Source organism: Lissotriton helveticus, chromosome 9 (genome assembly GCF_964261635.1).
Source record: "Lissotriton helveticus chromosome 9, aLisHel1.1, whole genome shotgun sequence".
Lineage (NCBI taxonomy): Eukaryota > Metazoa > Chordata > Amphibia > Caudata > Salamandridae > Lissotriton > Lissotriton helveticus.
Window position 1 is genome coordinate 912,684,497 of NC_136070.1, and position 25,526 is coordinate 912,710,022.

General features: G+C 42.9%; 1 long non-coding RNA gene across 1 annotated transcript in view; it reads left to right on the forward strand.

Annotated features, from left to right (window-relative positions):
• Window positions 1-25,526, forward strand: part of LOC144781990 (uncharacterized) — a 190,804-nt gene that overhangs the window by 69,658 nt on the left and 95,620 nt on the right. Inside the window, exons 3-4 of the long non-coding RNA XR_013601097.1 lie at window positions 1,959-2,012; window positions 3,823-3,897. This is a non-coding gene — a long non-coding RNA (uncharacterized LOC144781990). The remainder of the gene's footprint in view (window positions 1-1,958; window positions 2,013-3,822; window positions 3,898-25,526) is intronic.

Consider the following 25,526-nt stretch of genomic DNA (forward strand, 5'->3'; position numbering starts at 1 on the left):
CCAAACCTGTGAATGTTGGAGAAAGTCCAGGCTTGTTGCTAGGCGTGACTAGGTCTGTGGTCTGGCAACTGGGATGCAGACCAAATGTACTTTTTAAAACTTTATTAAGTTTTACCTCCAAATGTTTGTTTGAATCCAGGGCACACCAGAGAGGATTATTTAGGTTCATATATATATATTTTTTAAACTATCCATTTTGCTTCATTACATCTGCCTAACCGCTACCATCAGTTTATCTTTACTTCTGTATAACACGGACATAGATGATTACAGCATTGAAGGTGTTTGACATGCGTGATAGAAAATAAAGAGTTATCAAGTTGGAAGCAGCTCATGGATAGACGGAAAATAGGATGAGCAAAGAGTGCCTTTTCTTTAGATAAGTGTAGAATCTTTTTATTGACCCATGGATTCCTGAGTTCCTTATAAAAGGAACCCCACTTACTACTTAAGTAAAAATATTGTGTAAAGCTAACTGGAAATATGCAAAAAATAAAACCAAAATAAGGGAAGCATGAACACTTTGATGCAATTGTATCAATCATTGATCAAGGTAAGTACTTACATTTTAAAACAAAACTGTTTATAAATTGTTTTTAAAGGGAATCGTTGTTTGTGAACCTCATTGGTCCAAATGGAAACGCCCCGATACCTTTTTGGATCTTTATAATTTCCCCTTAAATTTAGTGGCAGAAGATAATGTTGAATAATACACTGCCTTTGGTCCATTTATTCTGTAACCCTCCCCCCCCCCCCCTCCCCCCAATGTAGCACTTCAAGTTATAGCCAGTAAAATTGTTTTCACATTTCGTCTATCTGGTGTCCAATCAGGGAATATCATCCACGTATAACTTAATCTTTGAGAAACCCAGGACCGGTTTGGACACTTCATTATGGAAACAAATATTTTGCACCAAAGGCTCAATTTAAAAAAAGACAAAAGAATGGGAGAAAGTAGACAAACTTGGCGAGTTTCTTTATTGTGGAAAACAAACTAGTCGATTATGGTTACCTGAGCGGAAGTACTGTAATAGTGATGCAAATGATTTTGAGAGCTGGGCAGGAAATTTGCATTTTTCCAAGATTTTAAACCAGAACTTTCAGCTCACAAGATCAAACGCTTTTTCTGCATGAGGAAAATTATTGACCATCAATGTGAAGTTGTAGTGCCGCACCCGTGATAGGGTCCGGTTCCACGTACCGTCAGCAAGAGAAGCGTCCCGTCGGTACGTGGAACCGGACCCTATCACAGGTGCGGCACTACAACTTCACATTTCAACTCGGGTCACCACCTGACACTCGGCGTTCACCCAACAGTAGCGGGATATTTATAGAAATTTTATAAATTTTGGATAATGGCCACCGGGTTGACGCCTTGGAAAGAGATCTAAGACGACACTTTCCGTTCTTTTTTGAACTGTTTCCTACTTGGGGTTTTGCAATAGTAATTCCAACTTAGAATTCGCCGCATCAACTGGATCTACTCATGACCTTCTGGAATTAGGTTGATATTTCCCTATCAAGATCACGAGCCTCGACTTAGCGAGTAAGAGATTACTTCCTGGTCATCTAATTTGGTTGACCCACGAATTCTGCCCCTTAGGAAACCTATCTCGCCCTGACGAAGTTCCTTAAGGCAAATGGGAAACGAAACGCGTTGGCTGTGCCTTTGCTACACGAATAACCTTTGAATAAAGAAGAAGATATTTATAAAATTACTTTTGTTACGGACTTCATTTGAGTGCACCTTCCATTCTGTTTCTTTGCATTGTGGTAGATAATACATCCTATAGCAGCGGGTGTTGGGAGAGATTGCACCACTCTAACCTCTGAGAACTTTAAGATCCGTTGTGCTTGACCTTGTCTGCTGCTTTTGGTCCTTTGGTTATACAGTCTGTTTTGTTGTCCTACATCAGCTGAAGCTCTGTCGCATTAACCTTGTTTTTGCTTTTTTTCAGTATCAACGGCTCAAAGCGGAACTGGAAGAAATGTTCCCAGGCAAGCTGGCGATAGTAAGTATTATTTTCTGCGGAAGCATCTCTTAAAGGCAAGATTTAGTGTAAAGCTATTCATCAGATTAACTTGAAGACCTATTTTTTTTAAATCTTTTTTTTTAATGGCAGTGAATTGGATGGGGTGAGGGTCAATGCATAAGTGGCCTTGGAGGAAATCATATAGATTATGAACATTTTCTGATGCATATTTAAGCAGATTTAAAATGGATAATTTTAGACTATTTTAGATTCTGGTGCATACGTTTTTAGTAGTGGGAATGATAAGGGAATATATGTTGGACTATCTTAAATGTACGCTTTCTACAGAGGTCTTTAGTTTCCAGGCCTTGAGTGAATTCTGGGTGCTCCTGTTATTTAATGGGCTGCGTTAATATTTCATCGATTGTGTTTAGATTTGAGACCACTTGTGGATTCTTAGCTGCACAAACTGAGCCCCACAAATGGATATTTTAAGAATTGTTTGGAGGGAAGGTACGCACTGGAAGAAGACTGATAAGTACTCAAAAAAAAAAGATTGTGGCTGTATCCGTTAGCTGATGGAGTCATGTAGAACTCCATAGGTGGAACCAAACTCAAGTTTGCCACTAGTCTTAAATGCATTATTTTATAATGCATGTACCTATATGCTTAATTAAACACAATCTTAATAGTCTCTCACCATAAGTGGTAGTTCATTCTTCTTTAATGTGACCTTTGCTCTCTAGTCTAATGCCAAACATTTCACCAGCTCCCTTCACTTTGTCAAAGGAATGAATCTGCCAATTTCCCAACAAAAGTTAGAAAGTACATAATCTGGTGTCCGTGTAGACGATGCAGGTTCTGTAGCTTAGCAATGTGGCGTGGACACACCAGGGTGTCTGTTTGCTTTAAATGCGCATTTTCATTGTTTGCGCCAGGCGCACCTTTTAAAAGGTGCGCTCAACGCAAACAATGAAAATGTGCTGCATTATGGGGAGGGCTCTGCCCCCGGGACAGCTATGAACTCGTGCTGCCCTTGGGGCAGCGCATTCCTGTGAAAAACAGAGCGGCTGCTTTCAAGCTGCTCTGTGTTGTCACGGTGCTGGCGGCTCCCGCCCGCACTTTCAAAGGGGATTGGAGATCCCATTGCAGGTGGGTGCAGTCACTGACTGCACCCGTCTCGAAGAGGATGTCTGAATGGTCCATATGACCCCCCTTTCCTGCCTCCAGGGGGCTGCTCTCAGGGGGTGCCCTGACAGTGCACTACCTTTTATGTGGCGCACTGTCACTGCGTCTCCTGACAGCTTCTTTGCTTATGCGCCCGTGTCTGTAATACGGCGCGGGAGAGAGGCACAGGGATTCCCTCATTTGCATGGGACACGTCCTCATGCAAATGAGGGAACGTCCCCTGCAGATTATGCTGACGCTTTAGGTTTACAAGTGCTATCGGTATTACATGGCCACTTTCTGTATTACTAAAGTGCCCTGGGGGCACTCAAAGCTGGCGCAAATGCCCACTTCGTCCTCTGGGCACTCTATGGAATACGGCCCCAGGTGAACAATATTAAGGTCTACCCATTTTTTAAATGTATTTTATTTTAATAAAGATGACCATACTACATATTTGTGATGATATGTATTGCAAATTCGTTTAATTGAAATAACTAGATAGATTAGGTTTTATCTAATCCGTTTGTCCCTTACCAGCACGCCTATATATCGGACTATTATATGCTAATCTTTTGAATCACACATATGCTGTTATTATGTTTGTGTATTCCGGTGTATGGTGAAGTAAAATGAAGCAATTTTCATATACGTGATGACCATTTGCTTTTCTTTCTCTCAGACTGGAGAGGGTACTCCAACATCAACAGGGTGGTTGGAGGTCACAGTTGAAGGTCAACTGGTACATTCCAAAAAGGTAAGTTTGGCCTGCTACACACTAAGACTTGATTTTTCTTGTTGTGGTATACTTTCGTTGCGAATGTGCAGGATGAACTCTCATACATAAGGCGCAAAGTGGCACATGCATGTATTTAACTTGCCTTCTGATTGGGTGAACACTGAAAATTGAAACTAAAATGGTTTGCTTGTTTGTTGTCTGCAAATGCAAGACCTGCAGACAGCCCTGCCTTGAAAATAACTTGCTTACAATAAAGAACATGGTGGCAGCACAGTTTGATATATAACATAACCCTTTGAATTACTACACATAGAAATTTCTAGTGCATTAAACTATTGATTAAAAAGCTTGTGGTAGTGTTAAACCCTGCAACCCTCCCCCCACCCCTTTAAGTTTCCTTTTTTGATTTTTCAACCTGGGAATTCAGGCAGAATGTGTTTCACCAGTATTCGTAAGCAGTTGCTTGATAACTTGCTTACCATCCAGATAAGAGGAAGCCTTCAAGCTAAGGATACAGGGCTACCTAAGCCAAACCAAAGTTTGCTCCCCTCAGTATATTTTTTCAAAAACACACTTACAAAACTCTATATCACCCATGTTAAAGTAGAGTCCCCAACTCAAAAGAATAGCAGACCTTAATGTCAAAATACTAGAAAATTATACTTTTAAACGAATTTTAATGTGATAAAAATCTAAAATATAGCAATGATTAAAATCTAGTACATACAACCATGGAAACATATTTTGCACAACACTAAAAGGAAGAATTCTATCAGACCAAATGAGTGTTTTTGACTTATTCACTAATCTTCATCGGGCACATGTGAAGCTTATTTCTCATAAGAATTATCCGTGCCAGCGTTTCGTTAAGTTTTGGTGGATAATGTAAATGGGCTCCACATACTTCAGGACTAAAATATCTTCCTTACAGTTAGAGCACATTACAATATCTGCAAAATAAACAGAAAAACAATTAAGTCCATCATTAATAACATGAACAACTTCCAGATACTTCAACTAAAGCAGACCGTTTCTTTTTATTTTAAAGAAAAAAAACTACATTTGTAGCCCTGTAATGGTATGCAAATCGTTATGTACATTATTACTATGTGCACGGTTTATATACATACAAATAAAAGTAGTCATTTATCTGGCATCAGTGGACATTCTGGTGCTTGTCTTTAAATTTTCATCCCATCTATTTTAGGGAGTATACCACCGTTAATCCTTCTCATACATCTATAATTACAGCAGCACCCCACAACACACAGACTTTTTCACCTTACCAACCAGACTGAGTCAGTATCTCAAATTCTACACCTTCATAAATCCTATCCCACCACATAGGAATCACTAAATTATTATCCAATAACTTAAAAACCTAGCACTCCACCTCAAGACTTTTTAATATTGAGAAAATATAACCATGGTCCTATGAATAAGGTCTCTATATCCCGTCATATAACAATAGTGGTAAATATTCCCTATTTTCACCTCCTCTCACCTGGTCTGAAAATGCCACAAAAGTTGGATTGATATGTTTTCCAAAAGTGTAAGGCCTCATATGTTGGACATCTCCTATCCACTGGTCATTCTTGGGAGAAATAAGTGTAATGTGCCCAGTGACATGTAAAGAAGAAGTGTACAGGTCTAAAAGACACACTGTTTGTTCTGATGAGAATTCCTTTTTTTGTTTCGCAATATGTTCCTACATGGTTATATGTACTAGACTTTAATCATAACCATTATAAATAATGGGGTTAACCCAATAAGTCAAGACTGACCTGGGTATAGACCGGAATGAAGAGGTGGTCTGTGACCAATTATTTAGAAAGTAAAGTTCAAGTCTTTAAACGGTCTGTATTGTGTAAGTACTGTAATACTGATATTAAATATGTCAATGAACTATACAATTATACTCTTAGTTAAGAGTACATGTATTGAGAAACCACACAAGTAGCAATAGAAACGCTCTGGTTAAATCCCTTCTTCCATCTAAGGAGTCGAATACCCAGTCCCATTTATGGAACGCCCCCATTAAGGGCCACTATAAATGTGGGAGTTGCAAGGCTTGCCCTTTGACTAAAGAAACTAAATCTTTCTCACATAACGATTTTACATACACCCTCAAAGAACACACTAACTCTAACTCTTCGGGAGTTATATATGCCATTCAATGTCTTCCTGTAAATAGGCCAGACGACACAGAGAATAAAGTGCCGAATTTTACAACATTGTAGCAAGATAAGATGCGCCACACAGGGAGCCTCATTGTCTGGCTTGAGCACCTACAAGCCTTGGTAGCCGCAACTGGTGTGGAGAACGAAGACCGGCAAACTTGCCAGCATCAGGAGAGTCAGAGCAGGCCCAAGCAAGCAGGGGAGCCCACTGAAGCAAATGAAACCCTTGAGAGATCTCTCCTGCCGAAGGCACAGGAGTCACAAGAGGACCTCGGGCAGATCTTCAAAAATGGAGGCCCACGATGCAAGGACTGCAGGGAGGACGCTGATCTTCAGGAAGTGAGGTGCCAGAAGCTAGAGATTCTTGTATCCCGAAGATCTCTTGAATGCAGAGCTAACAAGCCTTGGCAACGGCAAGTCAACGCGGTGTACATGGGTTTGGTGCCTGCAGTTCTGACGAGGGGTACAGCCCTCAAAATTGCAAGGAGAAAAGGCCAGGCTTCGGAGTTTCAGAACCACAACCTTTGTTGCTGAGCCTTACGAAGTCCGTAGGACGACCGGAGCAGTGGACTGGTCAGCTTTGTTGCAGTACCTGCAGATGCAGGGGAGTGACTTTCATTACAAGAGAGATTTCTTTGGATGTCCTTGATGCCCACAGGTCTACTGGAGAACCTGGATGAAGCACAGATGATGCAGAAGACTTGAAGAACAACAAGACCAGGAGTCTTCCTTGTAGCAGTCTCTGTTCCAGTCGAACTACAAGTGTCCTATCCAGACGCATAAAGAATGATGTAGATTCAGGGTTGAATTTTCTCCCATGATGAATCTGAGGACCGAAACACAGGGGACCCCCTAAATACCCAATGGAAAGGATTGAAACCAATTGGGTTTCCTTCCCAGAAGAGTGGCTGGACAGAAGGGGGAAACACTCCTCTGTCCTTTGTCCAGTTTCGTGCCAGAGTGGGGCACCATCTGGGCCATTCAAAGCAGTCTGGTGGCGCTTTCCAACGCCCCCACCCTGCACAATACACCAAGTCCTGTGACAGGAAGCCTATTCTACCTTCCCCTGCTCGAGCCTGGCTCAGCAGCAGGAGGTGATAATCATGTCTGTGGTTGGCAGCAGCACTCTAGTTTGCTGGCAGGCCTGAAAGCCTGTTACCAAGAGTGCAGGGGAAGGGTCCCCTAAGGGGCCTCCAAGTATATGGATCATACTGCCAACACTGAAATAAGTGTTTGGGTATGATTCCAACATGTTTGATACCAAACCTGACCAGGTTCGGTGCAGCCACTATATAGCTGGACAACTCATAATGACTGTCCACCATGTCTTAAAATGGCTGACTGCACTTACAAAGCCTGGAGAATCGACTCTGGGGTTTGTAGGGGTGTCCTGCTCATGCAAGGGCATCCTCACACTCATAACCAAGCATCCTACCCTCAGGACTGAAGAGCCTGCAATGGGGTTGACTTCTAGGTTTTAAGTGCAGTGACCTTGGATATAAGGAAACATATCTATTGTGAGAGGTGCAAGTACCAACTCACACAGGCTGCAATGGCAGGCCTGTAAGCCATGTAATTGGGCTCCCATGGGTGACACAATACATGCTGCAGCCCATGGGAGACTCCTGGTGTACCTATGCAATGGCAACCATATCATACAAACTTATAAGGGTACACCAGTTGCCAATTGTGGAGGTACTAAAGTACTTTCCGTGTCAATTCAGGGGAGACCGCACAATTGCTGGGTTCCTGATTAGCAGGATCCCAGCAGACTAGATTAAAAACACACTGACATCAGGCAAGAAGTGTGGGTAACCATGAAAGCAGATCCTACTTTCCTACACTGATGGTCCAGGCTTCTACCTCCAAAACAAATCCTGGGGTGTTCCCTACCACAACTGGATAGGAAATCCAAGAGGTGGCTGGTGGAAAAAGAAAATCCTCTGTTCTAAGCTAGTCTTGCACTGTGGTCTGTGTACACCGCATGCTTATTGGGCCAATAATCCGTACTGTATGAGATAAGTTGTGCAAGTGCTGCATTTGGTCTTGGAGGAGGCCCGAACCATGCTCTCTCAATCTATTGCTGTCAGGAGAGAGCTGCAGAAAAGTTCACAATCTGGTGCAGATTGGATACGACCAATTCATTGGGCAGAGTCATTGCTTCCGCGGTGGGAGTCCAATGTCATGCCTGGCTGATAACTATTTGCTTTTTGGGAGATGTCCAGGCATCTCTTATGGACATTCCCTTCGACGGCACGTGTTTTGGCAACACAGTGGATTTGGCAATTGAAGACTTCAAAGAAAGTATTGGCACTGCTAGGTCGTCTGCTCCCCATGGTCCCATGACAGCCACTTTCTGCTTTCTGTCGGTAAGCCAAGAGCACTTTGTTTACTGTGTTCCATTTTGGCGTTAACAGCAGCCCATCTATGGTAGTAAAGAGTTTGTCTTCTACCTACCTTGATGACTGGTTGTTTAAGGAAGGATCGCCCCAGGCAGTTCTCCCAGCACCAGACTATGGCAGACCTTCTGAATTTGCTGGGGTTCACCTTCAACACGCCGGTCACACCCGACTGTCTCTCGGGAGCTCTTTCATTGGGACTGTCTGGCTGCAGTACAGTTTCAATCCCATCCTCAGGCTCTATCCTGGATTACAGTGAGACTGAATCAAAGACAGCTGTTTCTCATTGGCTCCCTGCATCTTGAGAGTAAAGCGTGCCCATTGGCATATGCAGGCTGTTCATTGGGATCTAAAGTCCCAGTGGGCACAGCATCAAGAGAATCTCTCCGACCTAGTCCATATAGCAGAGGAAACTGTAAAGATTCTGCAGTGGTGACTCAGACCACTATCAGGTAACCGGCAAACCCCCCTCCCTTCCCCACCCAGAGCTCCCCATAGTGACAGATGCATCACTTCTGGGTTTAAGGAGGGCCATCTTTGGCAGGTGGAGATGAGAGGACTCTTGTCTCATGTGGAGTATCCGCACCACATCAGTCTGTAGGAAATGATGGTGATTTGCTTGGCATTTAAAGCCTTTGTTCCTTCCTTCATGACCAAGCTGATTCAACTGTTCACTGATCACACCACTTGTATGTTATATTGCAACAAACTGGACTGGGTGGACTGGGTGGGATAACAGGCCCTGTTTGAGAGGCCCTATGTCTCGAGACATGGCTGAATTGCCAGGGCATTTTCTTGGTGGTTCAACATCTGGCAGGCTCTGAATGCCAAACTACACGAAGTTCACCATCTATGCGTCACGTACCACCTCCAGATGGAGAGACTATCTATGATCCAAGATCTCTTCAGAGTTTGGGGAGAGCCTTAGTTGGATTTTTTCATCGTCGCAGAGAATACACGTCAGTGCTTCAGTGCATTGGAGTTTCCAAGGCGGCTCTTGTCTTCAGGCATTGAGTACTCCTTCTGCCTTTACCACTCCTGCCCAGAATTCTCGAAGATCTGGAATAACTGCGTCTATGTAATTTTCTTGCCTTAGAATTGGGCAAGGGGAGTCTGGTGTCACGAACTCCTGAGCACAAGCATCTGTCCTTCGATGTGGCTGCCCCTTCAGGAGAATCTTCTGGCACATCTATTGTGCAGGGTGCTGCCCCAAAAGCTGCGCACTCTAGATCTGCTTGCGTGCAGATTGAATGGGAACAGTTTTTGATCTCCCTCTGGAAGTGTCATTTTGGCAGCCAGGCGTGCCTCAACAAAAAAGGTATTCCTACAAATAGGAGAAATTTGTGGTTTGGTGTGCTGCAATCTATTGATCCTCTATCTGCACCCTTGTCTGAAGTCCTTTGCTCTATCCCTTACCCGGCAAGGCCTTGCTTTGAGCAAAGAGAAAGGGTATCTTTTCTCCATCTCTCCTTTTTGAAATTGCTGGATCAACCCTCCCTGTTAGTCCTTCATTGTGACTCATTTATTGAAAGGTTTGCAGCACGTATTCCCCCTACACCTTTCATTATGCCCCATTGGGATCTTAATTTAGTTCTCACTTTCTTATTGTGTTTTCCATTTGAGAGCCCATGCACAGCTGCCCTCTAGCACGGTTTACCACAAGTTTTCCTTGTGGCTATAGGTTCTGCCTGGAAGGTTAGTGAAATTAATTGGCTCTCTTAACCCCAAGCCCTACCAGGCTCCCCGCCCACACGCACACCAAAAAACAGCTTATCTGGAAAAAAGGTAGGGTCAGTGCCGCCTCCCTGCCCAAGGTGGATCAACATTTTCGTGGGGTTGGGGTGGGGGGTCGGGCTTTGCAAGGAATAGGAGAGACTCCACCTCGTGGATTCAAAAACAATTCCTGTTCTATAAAGATTGTATATAAAGACTTTCGGGGGGACTAGTGCTTAATTTGAGCCAGTGGTTTCCGGTGCCGGCACTGGCACTTAATTGTCATCACTGGCTCTAGAGACAGTCCACCACATGGTGGCGTTGTCTGTCAAATTGTGAGATGAGACCACTGTGTTGAAGTCAAAATATATTTAAATGAATATCTGCCACTCACACCATTAATATAGCTTTGGGTGGCCTGGAATGTTCCAATTTGTCACACTTTTAGGAGTGCGATGGTTAGGAGTTGTATTGGTACAGTCATTGGCGGCGCTGGCAAGGGCTGTGGGCGGAGCAGGCTGCAGTAGCCTCAAAGTAGTGCCTGGCACTTACTGTTTTTACAAATTAACACCAGGGTGGACTATACACTCTTTATTGGATTTGTGGGTGGGAAGAAAGGAGACGACTAGTGCCATCTCCAGTTGGATTGTCTTTTGTAAGAAAATCTGCACGCAGTGGCCAAGGAATGCCCCCTGAGGGCTTGCATGCTCATTCCACCAGAACCAAAGTAGCAACTACTGCGTTAGCTAGAAGTCCCAGTCCTGGATGTCTGCCAACCGGTAAATAGTCTAAATATCGAGTTTTTTATTTCGACCTACAAGAATATCGAGTTGGAAATATCATAGGGACAGAATATCAAAATCAAGAATATAGACCAGAATATCGATCTGAAGGGAAGAACATTTTTTTTTTGTTAATATCGAAGTTAGTAATATCGATAGCAAAAATATTGATGTTACTAATATCGATATTAATATTAGTGTTATGTATTTTATATGTTTGTCTTTAGAATTTGTGTTAATTATTGTACTAGTTTTATAATATATGTATTACATTTTTAGAAGTTAGAAATTATGCGTTTTAGTACTGAAGCGGGTTGTGGGTTTATAGGGGAATAGGGTAGGAAGTAATTTAATTATATTTTAATTACATTTTTTTATTAGTATTTTTTAAATACATTTTACGTTTTTATTCTGTAGCGGGTTGTGGGTTTGTAGGGGAATAGGGTGGGAAGTAATTTATTTGTAAATAAGTAATTATTTATTTTTTATTTATTGGTATTGATTAATTTTATGTTAAATTATAATTGCAATTTGTTTTATTAATTGCTAATTCATTTTTAATAATTGATTGGTAATTATAATTAGTGTATTTTATTATTTAAGTGTGTTGTGAGGTTATAGGGCAATAGGGTGGGAAGTAATTTAATTGTAATGAAGTAAATATTTATTTTAGTGTTGAGTATTGAATCATTTATTGTTAAGCAATTAAATGGTAATTGTTTAATTTTTTTGACTAGTTCATTAATTGGTAATTTTGATTTTTAATTTATTGGTATTTATCAATAATTCATTAATTATTAATTGCTAAATGTTTAATACTTGTTTCTTGGTACTGAAAATTATTTTTTGTTGTAATATTTGGTAATGCATTTTTAATAATTATTTAATTGTATTTATCATCAATGTAATTAATTATTAATTGGTAATTATTTTTAAATTCATTTGTAGTAAATTAATTAATTTTACTATACATTTTTACAGTTTTTTAATAGAAATTAAGTTATTTTAACCCATACGCTAGCCAACACTTACCCTACTATTGTACTTTCTGGAGTTGGAATAGTAATTTTAACCCCGACACTATCCAACACTTTCCCTACTGTTGCACTCTCTGGAGTTGGAATTGTATTTTTTACCCCTACCCTATCCAATATTTACTGTTTTAGTTAATGTATTGTATAATTAGTTTATTTAGATTTTTTAAAATAATTTGGTATATATAGTTTTGATATTTTAATTTATATTATTGGTGTATGTATTGATAATTTATAAAATGTTTTTTAACAATTTATCATTTTTTAGAATAATTGTAAATACGTTTATATATATATATATATATATATATATATTATATATGTATGTTTAATTTGGTTTACATTATATGTATTACTTATAATTTGAAACATATTTTTAACTGTTTATTTTAATTATATGTATTTATTCAATTTTACATTATTTTTAAACATTTTAAAAACAATATTTTTGACCGATATTTTTTTTCACTATTTTTGTGCTTACCATAATGTAAATAGAACTTTGATATTCTTGACATTGATATTCCTTCTCCGATATTTTTGCTGTCGATATTATGTTAGACATTCCAGCGAGCCAACAACATGGGCATTACTGCACCCATATGCCAAGCATTACTGTCTGGGCAGTCTGGTTTGAGATGGGCATTTTTCCCGTTCTGACTTTTTGGTCTAACAGATTTGCAGACCCACCCACAAGGAGGGATTGCTTTGGTATGTATTCTAAGGTAAGGAATCTGCGGCTGGAAATCTCTCAGCTGAACAAGTTACTTAACTTTGGGAACCCTTATCTTAGACTCTATCTAGTTGCAGCTTCCTTACTGGATTACCCTCCCCCATCTGCGTCAGATCCTTCAGGACTTCATGTTGGCACACTGGTAATGCAGCTTAGTATGGCTTTGTGCTTCTGCCGCAGAGTAGTTGCAAACTGAGGAACATGGCCTTGGGTGGTGCCTTTATAGACAACCCCACATATTGCTTCCAGTGCAAGCAACCCCACGCGGAGCCGACCGGGGCGCCTTCTACCGGCACGGAAGGGGAGTGCTCCAAAATTTGCAGATCCACACTGATGCCTGGAGATTAGTCTCGGGTAAAGAATGTGTAGCTAGTTAGTCTCTATCAGATAAGGCGTTACTTGAGTTAATTAACTGCGTATATACATATATGTAATTATTCATTTTTTTTTTTTTTTTTTTTTTACACCTACTGGCAGTCACCAGTTGGTAGGTATATTTAGGGCAGAGTTTCTATCAAAAAGTCAATTTCCAGGTGCTTATAATCTGTGGAGCTGCTTGATGAATAGCCTTGAAATTTTCCCCCAAAATGTGTCTTGTACTTCAGATGGAGTCTGCGAAAGTTTCCATGTGTTTCGTGTAGCAGGTGCTAGAAAAAAAGGGGGGTCAAAAAAATTTGCTTTTTCCCTGTTAATTCCCAAAGGACCTATGAACACGCCTACAGCTCAAGCCACTGGAAGTAATTACACCAAATGTAGCAGGAAGCTAGTTGTTGGCACGCAGTTCGTAATTTCTGTATTATGGTGTAAATACGTTCAGTAGTTTTGGAGATATTAACTGGAAAACATGTTTTTTTGGGGGACCCAGATTACCCACAAATCCAACAGTCCTCCTGCTGTAATCTGATTGGCTGCCAACACTTCAACCAGGATGTGTTTGCAGCCATCTTGGGACTTGGCTTGAAGCAGAGTCCTAAAAACAAAACAGAATAAAGAAAGGGTGGGTAGTGTAGGAATACCCTGACCCCCTAGGAGTGGTGGCAGGGTACCACAGGGACCCCACCGGGTCTTAAAAGCATTTTAAATAAAATCTTGCCTTGGTCACAGGTGGATCGGCTGCAACATTGGTGGGAGGTGCATGGTCTCCTGCGTGCTTGTCAGGAAGCCCCGGGGTGTGCCAAATCCTGGGAGCATGTAAAAAAATTAAGAGGGTGCAAGGTGCTTCCCTCCTAGTGTTTATAAAACTCTGGGGACCACCACCCCCCCAGGGTATTAACAATAAAATATGCAGAGGGCAAACAGACCCCCTGCAACCCCATGGACCGCCACCTCCCCGGGGCAATGTACAAACAAATGGAGGGGGTGCATGCAGCCCTTAGTCCCAGGGACCGCCACCTCCCCAAGTCTATATATACAGAATTTGCGGGCCTGTCGGTTCCCGTGTTAAAAATAAAAATTATAAAATTACATTGCGATATCGATGATGAAAACAGCCTGGGGAGTGGGTCCTCTTGACCCTTCTCCCCCAAGTAAAAAAAATAAGGTCTGGCCCCTGGGGATGTGGTCCCTGGGTCACAAAGCGGCCCACGAAAGGGAGGGGCGGGGCATGAGTAAAAAGCTGGCCTGGAAAATCGCCGGAGACCCTTGCCTCCTTCCACCACCACTCTGCAAACGTCCTGGCACACTAGTAGTTAAGGAATGACTTCCCCTGGGCTTCTGAGGGTTCTTGGTGATGTAATATGTGAGGTCATAAGCAGTGCATTGCGGGGGCATAAGTTATAATTTGCTCAGGTAACTAGAACTGCTGAATTTCTATGGATTTGTAGGAGTGAAATCTGAGCAAAACTAACGTCCCTATAAAGTTTGTATTTTTCTGTGTGTGTGTATATGCTGTGTGTGTGTGTGTGTGTGTGTGTGTGTGTGTGTGTATATATATATATATGTGTGTATATATATATATATTCACTGAAAAAACCATAGGTTATAGACCATATATAGTTAGGAATTAGCATTTACAAAACCTTGAAAATTCACTGAAAAAACCATAGGTTATAGACCATATATAGTTAGAAATTAGCATTTAAAAAACCTTATTTTACTCACACAAAACCATTGAAATTCCATATATAGTTAGTTGCACTAACTATATATCGCGCACCTGCAATCCACTGCTGATCATGTCACATATTACATCATTCATGACATGGTCAGTGACATCACTGATGACATCACTGATGACATCTCAAATGACATCACTGATGACATCACTGATGACATCTCAAATGACATCACTGATAACATCTCAAATGACATCACTGATGACATCACTGATGACATCTCAAATGACATAACTGATGACATCACTGATGACATCATCCAGTGACTGTGTGTTTCTGTAAAGTTTAAATATGTTTGATATATTGAAGAATGAGTGGATGTATAAGTGTCTGGATGAAGGATTTAGTAGGTGCGTGACTGACTGTATGAGTGAGTGAATAAATGTGTCGTACTAAATGCATGGGTTAGTGACTAAACTGTCTGAATGTGTGCATCAGTATGTCTGTTGTGATGTAAACTGCTGCATGTGTTGATCATTAGCTATACGAGAGGTTATATGTGTTATTCATTGGTTGCCCAAGTATTTGTATGGGAGATTGAGTTTGTGTGGGGGTGGCTGGGAGGTGTGTGACTCTGTGCATAGATGTGTGAGCAGTTGATTCACTAGGTGTATGAGTTCAAGAGTGCATGTGGAAACAGCTACATGGGCGGTTGACTGTGTGCATGAGTGTATTGATGAGTGAATGGATATCTCAATGCTACATGTCATAGTAAGTACATATGTAAAACACAGTACATGTGAGAGTTGGCATATATAAATAACTGTGCATGAGAGCCACTGAATGTGTGAGTGGCTGTATGGATCATTGTGAACTTGTATCAGGGATTGTATAAGAGAGTAAATATGTGTTAGTATATGTTTGAATAAGTAAGGTGTGTATAACTGTATAGTTGAGGAAATGGAGGTGAGATTGTTTCTTTGCATGACTGACTAGGTGTGTGAGTAACTCCATGGATGAGTGACAGTGTGTGAGTGTCTGTATACACTGAGTGTATCTAAGGTTATATTAGAGTCTGAAGAGGTTTATTGTATTAGCACAAGAATGATGTCAAATGAGATGTCATCAGTGATGTCATCAGTGATGTCATCAGTGATGTCATCAGTGATGTCATTTGAGATGTCATCAGTGATGTCATCAGTGATGTCACTGACCATGTCATGAATGATGTAATATGTGACATGATCAGCAGTGGATTGCAGGTGCGCGATATATAGTTAGTGCAACTAACTATATATGGAATTTCAATGGTTTTGTGTGAGTAAAATAAGGTTTTTTAAATGCTAATTCCTAACTATATATGGTCTATAACCTATGGTTTTTTCAGTGAATTTCAATGGTTTTTTAATAGCAAATATCATAAGCTGTCGAATGTCAAGTACGTGGTAAGTGAAAACATTTTCGTGTTTATGCACACTGATCTGCTTTGAATGGTGCCCCCCCCCCTCATTTCTATTAGGAGTACTCTCTCTTTGCAGATAGTGAAAGGTAGTTAACGCAGGTCTTTGCCCCCATTGTAATCCGTCGTGCCTGCTTCTCTCTCCATTTGATTGATTGTTATCCAAGTATTTACTGTTTTAGAATTAGTTCTCTTTGGTTCATTCTCTATTTACAAACAAACACAGAGTCGCAATACTCTGTTTAGTCTTTGCAGATAACGAAAAATCGTGTAAAAAAAAAAGAAAAGGAATCGAGCAAAATCAGTAGGCCACTAATGGGATCTCTTTTTGACCTCGCTAAAATAGAAACATTAGGAACAACCCCTCATGACAAATACAAAACTAGTGAGATGAACTGAACTCCACACAATGATGGCTGCAAAACAGCTCGGCTCCGCCACCCACCCCGCCCAAAATAACGATAAAGAACGGCTGCCATGATTGGTTGCGGAATGACCACGACGGAGCTACGAAATGGTGCTGCTCTCATGCTAACCCCAGCTTCAGTCTGAAACATCCAGAAACACTGTAGACTACCAATTCGATCAGTTCCGGTAGCGCCCCAATGTAACCCGGTAGAGAAGAACTAGCTCTCCCCTCTTTGACTGATGGTTCTTGTTGCCTGTCCCTTCTGTTGTCATTTAACAGAACTATTTAGCCTGCTGAAAGGGGTTGTGTTCGGACCGCTGGTTGGTGGAGACATTTTGACTATATTCTGTACCTGCGTTGTCGCGTAATGCGTCATATGACGCGCCGCGTTAGCGCATCCGGAAGTCATCCGGGGCGCGCAGCGCGTAACGTAAGCATAACAAGTCATGTGACTTGTTAATAAAACTTTTCATTGGTTCATTTTACTTTTCTTATTGTAATGATGAAAGGCTTGGTCATATGACCTAAAAATTACGCTTTTCATTACTTCCGAACATTATTTTTTCTTAAATATATGTTATAATGTTCCAGGCTAATGTACTTTCCCGGAAATTTTACAACTGTCCTGCAAGTAAAATATATTCTTTTTTCGAGAAAAAGAGCGTTTCTTCGTCCCATGACGGAGCCGTTGAGCAAAAGAGGGTCGACCTGCTGTCTTAGTCGCCGATACGCCTGAATATGAGATTCTTATCGATCACTTTATGTTGCAGGAATAGAAAACACAACAGCCCTTGACCATTTATCTTTACTGCGTTCCTTCGTATTATAACTTTTACCCTTCATGTAATTGGTCTGCTTTATTTCACTTGCCTTTTAATGATTCTAAAACAGTCACTATTATTAAAAACTTTACCAATGTATATACTACTACCATGTTTCTTTTAAAAACCTTTATTGAGAAAATTTCATTATACAAATACGAGCCTATAACCACGTGGGCCTGCCACAGAGCAAACTGTAATCGTATATGATGAATAGACATTTACACTGTAGAGGAACGTAACGGGCGGGCCATTAGGTTGCAAGAACTAAGGTGTCTAACAGTTACGGAATCGGTGGACGTACATTTTATAATTAAAATACGACAGGGCCAGTTACAATAAAATTATCTAGATATACATTTGCGGGCAAGTACCATGGGTGATGTTAATTCGAACTTTCAACAGTACAGTAATCAATAACACATCAGAACTTAATATCAATAGGGATGTCGAAATATTCAATCAATTCTCGTCCCCGCCCGCCATGTGCTTCAAAACTGCATACGTATCTCGTGATTTCAAGGTTCTGCAACCAGTACACAACAAGGAGTTACGAGTCCCATTTATTCTAGCGCCATTTTGGGCGAGGACGGGCAGGTCCAGGATATAGTCAAAATGTCTCTACCAACCATCGACTATGATGATGTTCATATGCTGTATTTATTAGAGTAACACTCATCTGTCCACATGAAATTAATTTGCCACAATCTAAACATGTCATTTTAATCTTTCCAAAGTTCTTCTAAATATTTGGGACCGTTTCCCTTGCCTCTGAAGCTCTCAGTGCCACTTCTTTGATGAATGTACTAGCAGGTCAGGGGTTCTCCTCCAAATCTCTTTTATGCAGCACTATAATTAATTGGTGCCACCTCTCCATATGACGATGCATGGTATAGTTACCACAACTATATATTTTTTCGGTTCCTCTGGAGAGTTCATCGTGGCAGATGAAGCGTGTAACGTACCGGGCATTTACCTTTTTTTGCATGTACAGGAAAGGAAAAAAAAATCGAGCGTCCGAGTTCTAAGGTGTCCCAGGGCCATTTTGGTGGACCAGGCCCAAATCCAAAGAACAGCCATCTCACAGGCTAATGGGGCGACCCACGCCGAGTTTCAGCATTGTAGGATGACCACACAAGTACAGCAACTTGCTAGACATCACCTCGGTGCCATCCGGATCTCGGCGCCCCACTGCAGATGAAGTTCCTCTCAACTATGAAACCACCACGGTGACATCCGGATCTTGGCGCGTTGTGCTGCCTTCGGCCTATTCGCACATCGGTCCGCTACTGACGCCATCTCACAGGCTAATGGGGCGACCCACGCCGAGTTTCAGCATTGTAGGATGACCACACCAGTACAGCAACTTGCTAGACATCACCTCGGTGCCATCCGGATCTCGGCGCCCCACTGCAGATGAAGTGCCTCTCAACTATGAAACCACCACGGTGACATCCGGATCTTGGCGCGTTGTGCTGCCTTCGGCCTATTCGCACATCGGTCCGCTACTGACGCCATCTCACAGGCTAATGGGGCGACCCACGCCGAGTTTCAGCATTGTAGGATGACCACACCAGTACAGCAACTTGCTAGACATCACCTCGGTGCCATCCGGATCTCGGCGCCCCACTGCAGATGAAGTGCCTCTCAACTATGAAACCACCACGGTGACATCCGGATCTTGGCGCGTTGTGCTGCCTTCGGCCTATTCGCACATCGGTCCGCTACTGACGCCATCTCACAGGCTAATGGGGCGACCCACGCCGAGTTTCAGCATTGTAGGATGACCACACCAACTTGCTAGACATCACCTCAGTGCCATCCGAATCTTGGCATCTCAACGCCTAGTGGTATCTTCCATACAAAAAATATTGTTACGCTGCCTTTGGCCCCATTCGCACATCAGTCCGCAACTTAGACATCACCTCGGTGCCATCCGGATCTTGGCATCTCAGCGCCTTGTGGTGTCAGTCAGAAAATATTGTTGTGCTGCCTTCGGCCTATTCGCACATCGGTCCGCTACTGACGCCATCTCACAGGCCAACGGGGCGCCCCACGCCGACTTTCAGCATTGTAGGATGGCCACACCAGTGCGGCAACTTGCTACACACCACCTCGGTGCCATCCGGATCTTGGCATCTCAGCGCCTTGTGGTGTCTTCTACTCCGGAAATATAGTAGAAAATATTGTTGCGCTGCCTTTGGCCCCATTCACACATCAGTCCGCTACTGACACCATCTCACAGGCCAACGGGGCGCCCCACGCCGACTTTCAACATTGTAGGATGGCCACAGAAGTGCGACAACTTACTAGACACCACCTCGGTGCCATCCGGATCTTGGCGCGTTGTGCTGCCTTCGGCCTATTCGCACATCGGTCCGCTACTGACGCAAACTCACAGGCCAACGGGGCGCCCCACGCCGACTTTCAGCATTGTAGGATGGCCACACCAGTGCGGCAACTTGCTACACACCACCTCGGTGCCATCCGGATCTTGGCGCGTAGTGAAGCTGCAGCAGCTGCAAATAAGCTTCAGACAGTGTTACAACCGCTGCTCAGAACTCTCAACTATGACACCACCTCGGTGCCATCCGGATCTTGGCGCGTTGTATTACCTTCGGCCTATTCGCACATCGGTCCGCTACTGACGCCGCCTCACGTGCCAACGTATTTTCTCCGCATTTTATACCCTATGCCGCATAACAGGTCATGTGACTTGTTTATAAAACTTTTCATTGGTTCATTTTACTTTTGGTTTCCGAATGATGGAAGGCTTGATCATATGACCTAAAAACAACACTTTTCATTGGATGAAAACTTTTTTTTTCCCCCAAACGATGAAAGCCCCACCTTGTTTCTGGATGTTTCAGACTAAACTGGCGTCAGCATGAGAGCACCACCATCTCGTAGCTCCGTCGTGGTCATTCCGCGAGCAATCATGGCAGCCGCTCCCCACCAGAAGCCTGCAGGAGTCGGGGCCCCCAAAACTTTTGATGAATTCTCAAGGCGGAGGGGACGCTTTCGAGAATGGGGTCCAAGACCTAGCAGACAAGCGTCCGATTTCCAAGGTGTCCCAGGGCCATTTCAGTGGACCAGGCCCAAAAAGGAAACAGCCTGCCGCCATTTTGAGAGTCCTGTGACAGCCGCCTATCGCTGCACCGCAAGACTGGGCGCAACTCAGCTGAATGGCGGATTTTGACACAGTGGACCAAAAGCGGACGGAATGGCAACTGAAACGGTAAAGGGGCGCCCCACTAAAACAGATGAGACTCCACCTGGAGAGGCCCGTTCACGCCGCCTCCCCCGGGGCGCTCCACGCCGTTATTCGGAGCAGCATTGTAGGATACCAAAACCAGTGCGGCAACTTACTGGACATCACCTTGGTGCCATCGTTCTGCTGCCTTGGAACTATTCGCACAACAGTTTGCTACTGATGACCCACCCCCCCGCGACGCCCCACGCCGTTATTTGCTGGGTGGCAACTTACTAGACATCACTTTCGTGTCATCTAGATTTCGGCGCGTTCTGCTGCCTTGGAACTATTCGCACAACAGTTTGCTACTGATGACCCACCCCCCGCGACGCCCCACGCCGGAAATCTGGACGTTGTGCTGCGTTGGGACTATTCGCACAGCCGACCGCTACTTCGTTGTTTTTCTCTAAAAATGTTTATATGTTATTACTATTTTTGTTTTCTTGTATATATTTATAAATTATTAAAGTTTTATAATCTTACTACTTTGTCGGAGTGCTATATATTTTTAATGTGACACATAATTGTAAAAACTTTGATGTACAAAGAGTCATCCCTGGAATATTCCGCTTCACGCTCGGTCCCCTCCCCAATCACAATACAGGATGGTTTTCAGATAATAGCAACGCTTCTGCTGTGACGGATCTCATCGAGTGTGGGCCTTGATCTACTATAACTCCTTTGAAGAGGGGTGATTCTTTACAGCTGTGGCCATAAACTACATCTGCAGGGCTAGCTGATAGCCTAGGACCGGCCTGGACAATCGGACACAGAGGAAAAGGAGTGTCAGAGGGTGCGGTAGTGAATAGGGCGAAAGGGAGGTGTCGGGCGGGCACAGGGTGTGATTCTCAGGGAAGAGCAGCGCAGATGGGGGGAGGTTTATTACCCATGCATAAGACAGAGAGCGGGGGTGACCACTGCCTGGGTGAGATGCTTGCGAGGGTGGGGAGCCATGCTAAGGATCGACAGCGTGCACAGAGTGGGTCTGGTCAAGGCATCTAAAATGGCTGCCGTGCACGACAAAAGTGTGGCATTTGAAAAAAGACAAGATGGCGCACACAATGTTTTTCAACAATTCCTGATTTCCTTCGAATCGAACGTTAACAGACGTTGGGGCATATTACCAAAGTTAAGCGATATTTATCCCTAACGATGCATTGCAAAGATTTTTTTACCGTCAGAAATTATCGCAGATAAACCTTGCTATTATCAAGGTTTATCGCAAATACGATAAAAAACGAGCGCAATGCATTAATATCGCTGAAAACTCCGCGATATTCATGCATTACCGAGCTAATGCTCTTAGCCATGTTATCCACCTCCCATTGGATAACATGGCTAAGAACTGCTCAGGGCAGCTGTTACTTTTTGGAGATATTCGCGCTTATCTCGAATATTTCCAAAAGTTGATAATAGGAGATAGCGATGTTAGCGACTGTTTCCAGTCGCTAACATCTTGGCATGCCCACTTTGCATGTCATTAGTGATAAATATCACTCACATGCAAAGTGGGACCCAAGATGGTCGCTATCTCCTACTAGCCGTCGCTAACTGGTGTTAGCAACAGCTAGGTAATACAGATATAATTTTATCTCCGCGAAGCGGAGCGCTGTTACAGATATATATCTTGTTTTTGAACGTTAATTTCTCAAAATGCACTGAAGCACATATATTGAGACATAGCAAAGGCACATCGGGCTACCAGTCCCTAATATTTTACCAAGTTTCGTGCAAATCCATTCAGCCGTTTTATTATTATTATTTTTTTTTTTTGCCCCGCGGGGCCCTTTTAAAACCTCCACATCAAACCTAGGGGGTCAGCGAGGATCTACTATGCCCCCTTATGGTCATTTGCCCCTTCGCTTTGGCCTCCTCTTGTCTCTCGATCCTACCGAGAGACAAGATGGCGGCCGCTACGTACTGTTTGGAATGTTTACAGACACCGGAGAGCCAATCAGCTTCGCTTCGCAAAGCTCCGTAACGCGGAAAGTACGCGAAGCGGTGCGCTGTTACAGATATATATCTTTTTTTGAACGTTAATTTCTCAAAATCCACTGAAGCACATATATTGAGACCTAGCAAAGGCACATCGGGCTACCAGTCCCTACAATTTTGCCAAGTTTCGTGCAAATCCATTCAGCCGTTCGATTATTATTATTATTATTTTTTTTTGCCCCGCGGGGCCCTTTTAAAACCTCCACATCAAACCTAGGGGGTCAGCGAGGATCTACTATGCCCCCTTATAGTTATTTCCCCCTTTGTTTTGACCTCCTCTTGTCTCTCGATCCTACCGAGAGACAAGATGGCGGCCGCTACGGACTGTTTGGAATGTTGACAGACGCCGGAGAACCAATCAGCTTCGCTTCACAAAGCTCCGTTGCGCGAAAAGTCCGCGAACCAGTGCGCTGCCCGGTCCGCTGTTACAGATATATATCTTTTTTTAAACGTTAATTTCTCAAAATCCACTGGAGCACATATATTGAGACCTACAAAAGGCACATCGGGCTACCAGTCCCTACAATTTTGCCAAGTTTCGTGCAAATCCATTCAGCCGTTCGGGCTAAAAGTGAGGCCAACCGCCCTATGGAAAACTCAATGTTAAAAACACGTTTTGGGACCCCCCTTTTTTCTCGGCCCCCACTGGACGAACCCCCCCCAAATTTTCAAGGGCTGCTCAGAAACAAAATGTGCCATTTTCCTGAAAATTTCAGCCAATTCCGTCCACAAACGCCAAAGTTATTAGACATAGAATTTTCAAAAAACCCATAGAGAAAAAATCCTAACTATATATACCTACTGGCGACCGCCAGTAGGTAATATATATATATATATATATCCACACATATATATATATGAGGTATGTAAAGCTCCAAAGGTCCGCAAGTACAGCAGGTGAAGCCACACGAACAAACAGGAACCAGCAAGACCCAGGATGGTGCAATATTTTTGTTTATTTAAATTTTAAGCCCAGCACCAGTCCGCCATGACGCGTTTCGGCTAGAGATAGCCTTGATCACATGACGACGTCATGGGGCTGACCACCCATTTAAAAAGCAACAGTGCCATCACATGTCATGGAAAGGAAAAAAATACTATTTCCATTTTTTCACAGGGTTGATTACTGCACATATATATATATATATATATATATATATATATATATATATATATATATATATATATATATATATATATATATATATATATATATATTCGCACAGTCCAGGAGCCAAATTTAGGAAAGCCACACGGAAAACCATTACGGACACAAGTTTAATGCGACATGCAGGCGCTGGAAAGTACAGGCAGGCAGTTCAAAATGGTTAATGGCCAGACGCGTTTCAGAAGCATCACACACTTCCTTCCTCAGTGGCCGTAAGCAATTAGAAGGAATGCTTGCACAAGTTCATTTAAAAGCGACACCAACTTGCTCCGCCCACGGGCGTCGCCGCCTGCTCCTCACACGAGCATGACGGCGAACAGTACCTTGGGCGTTGTGGTCCATCGCTAAGTTTAACCTAGTGGATGTGCTCACCTTCCATGTTTTGCCAAATATATGCCTCAGTGGGCTTACGGCCACTGAGGAAGGAAGTGTGTGATGCTTCTGAAACGCGTCTGGCCATTAACCATTTTGAACTGCCTGCCTGTACTTTCCAGCGCCTGCATGTCGCATTAAACTTGTGTCCGTAATGGTTTTCCGTGTGGCTTTCCTAAATTTGGCTCCTGGACTGTGCGAGTATTTTAACGGCCTGCCTGGTCGTGGGTCAGCCCAGCGCTACCAACGCCTCTCCTGGGCACTGAAGTGCCGAGAGCAATGAGAGCGGAGAAAGATCATTGACACTATCCAGGTGTGTGTTCGTGTTCACACATAATGCGGCATCATACTTCAGCGAGGGAGATTGCAGAAAGGACATTTCTGCCCACTGAGGCATATATTTGGCAAAACATGGAAGGTGAGCACATCCACTAGGTTAAACTTAGCGATGGACCACAACGCCCAAGGTACTGTTCGCCGTCATGCTCGTGTGAGGAGCAGGCGGCGACGCCCGTGGGCGGAGCAAGTTGGTGTCGCTTTTAAATGAACTTGTGCAAGCATTCCTTCTAATTGCTTACGGCCACTGAGGAAGGAAGTGTGTGATGCTTCTGAAACGCGTCTGGCCATTAACCATTTTGAACTGCCTGCCTGTACTTTCCAGCGCCTGCATGTCGCATTAAACTTGTGTCCGTAATGGTTTTCCGTGTGGCTTTCCTAAATTTGGCTCCTGGACTGTGCGAATATATATATATATATATATATATATATATATATATATATATATATATATGTGTATATATATATATATATATATATATATATATATATGTGCAGTAATCAACCCTGTGAAAAAATGGAAATAGTATTTTTTTCCTTTCCATGACATGTGATGGCACTGTTGCTTTTTAAATGGGTGGTCAGCCCCATGACGTCGTCATGTGATCAAGGCTATCTCTAGCCGAAACGCGTCATGGCGGACTGGTGCTGGGCTTAAAATTTAAATAAACAAAAATATTGCACCATCCTGGGTCTTGCTGGTTCCTGTTTGTTCGTGTGGCTTCACCTGCTGTACTTGCGGACCTTTGGAGCTTTACATACCTCATATATATATATGTGTGGATATATATATATATATATATTACCTACTGGCGGTCGCCAGTAGGTATATATAGTTAGGATTTTTTCTCTATGGGTTTTTTGAAAATTCTATGTCTAATAACTTTGGCGTTTGTGGACGGAATTGGCTGAAATTTTCAGGAAAATGGCACATTTTGT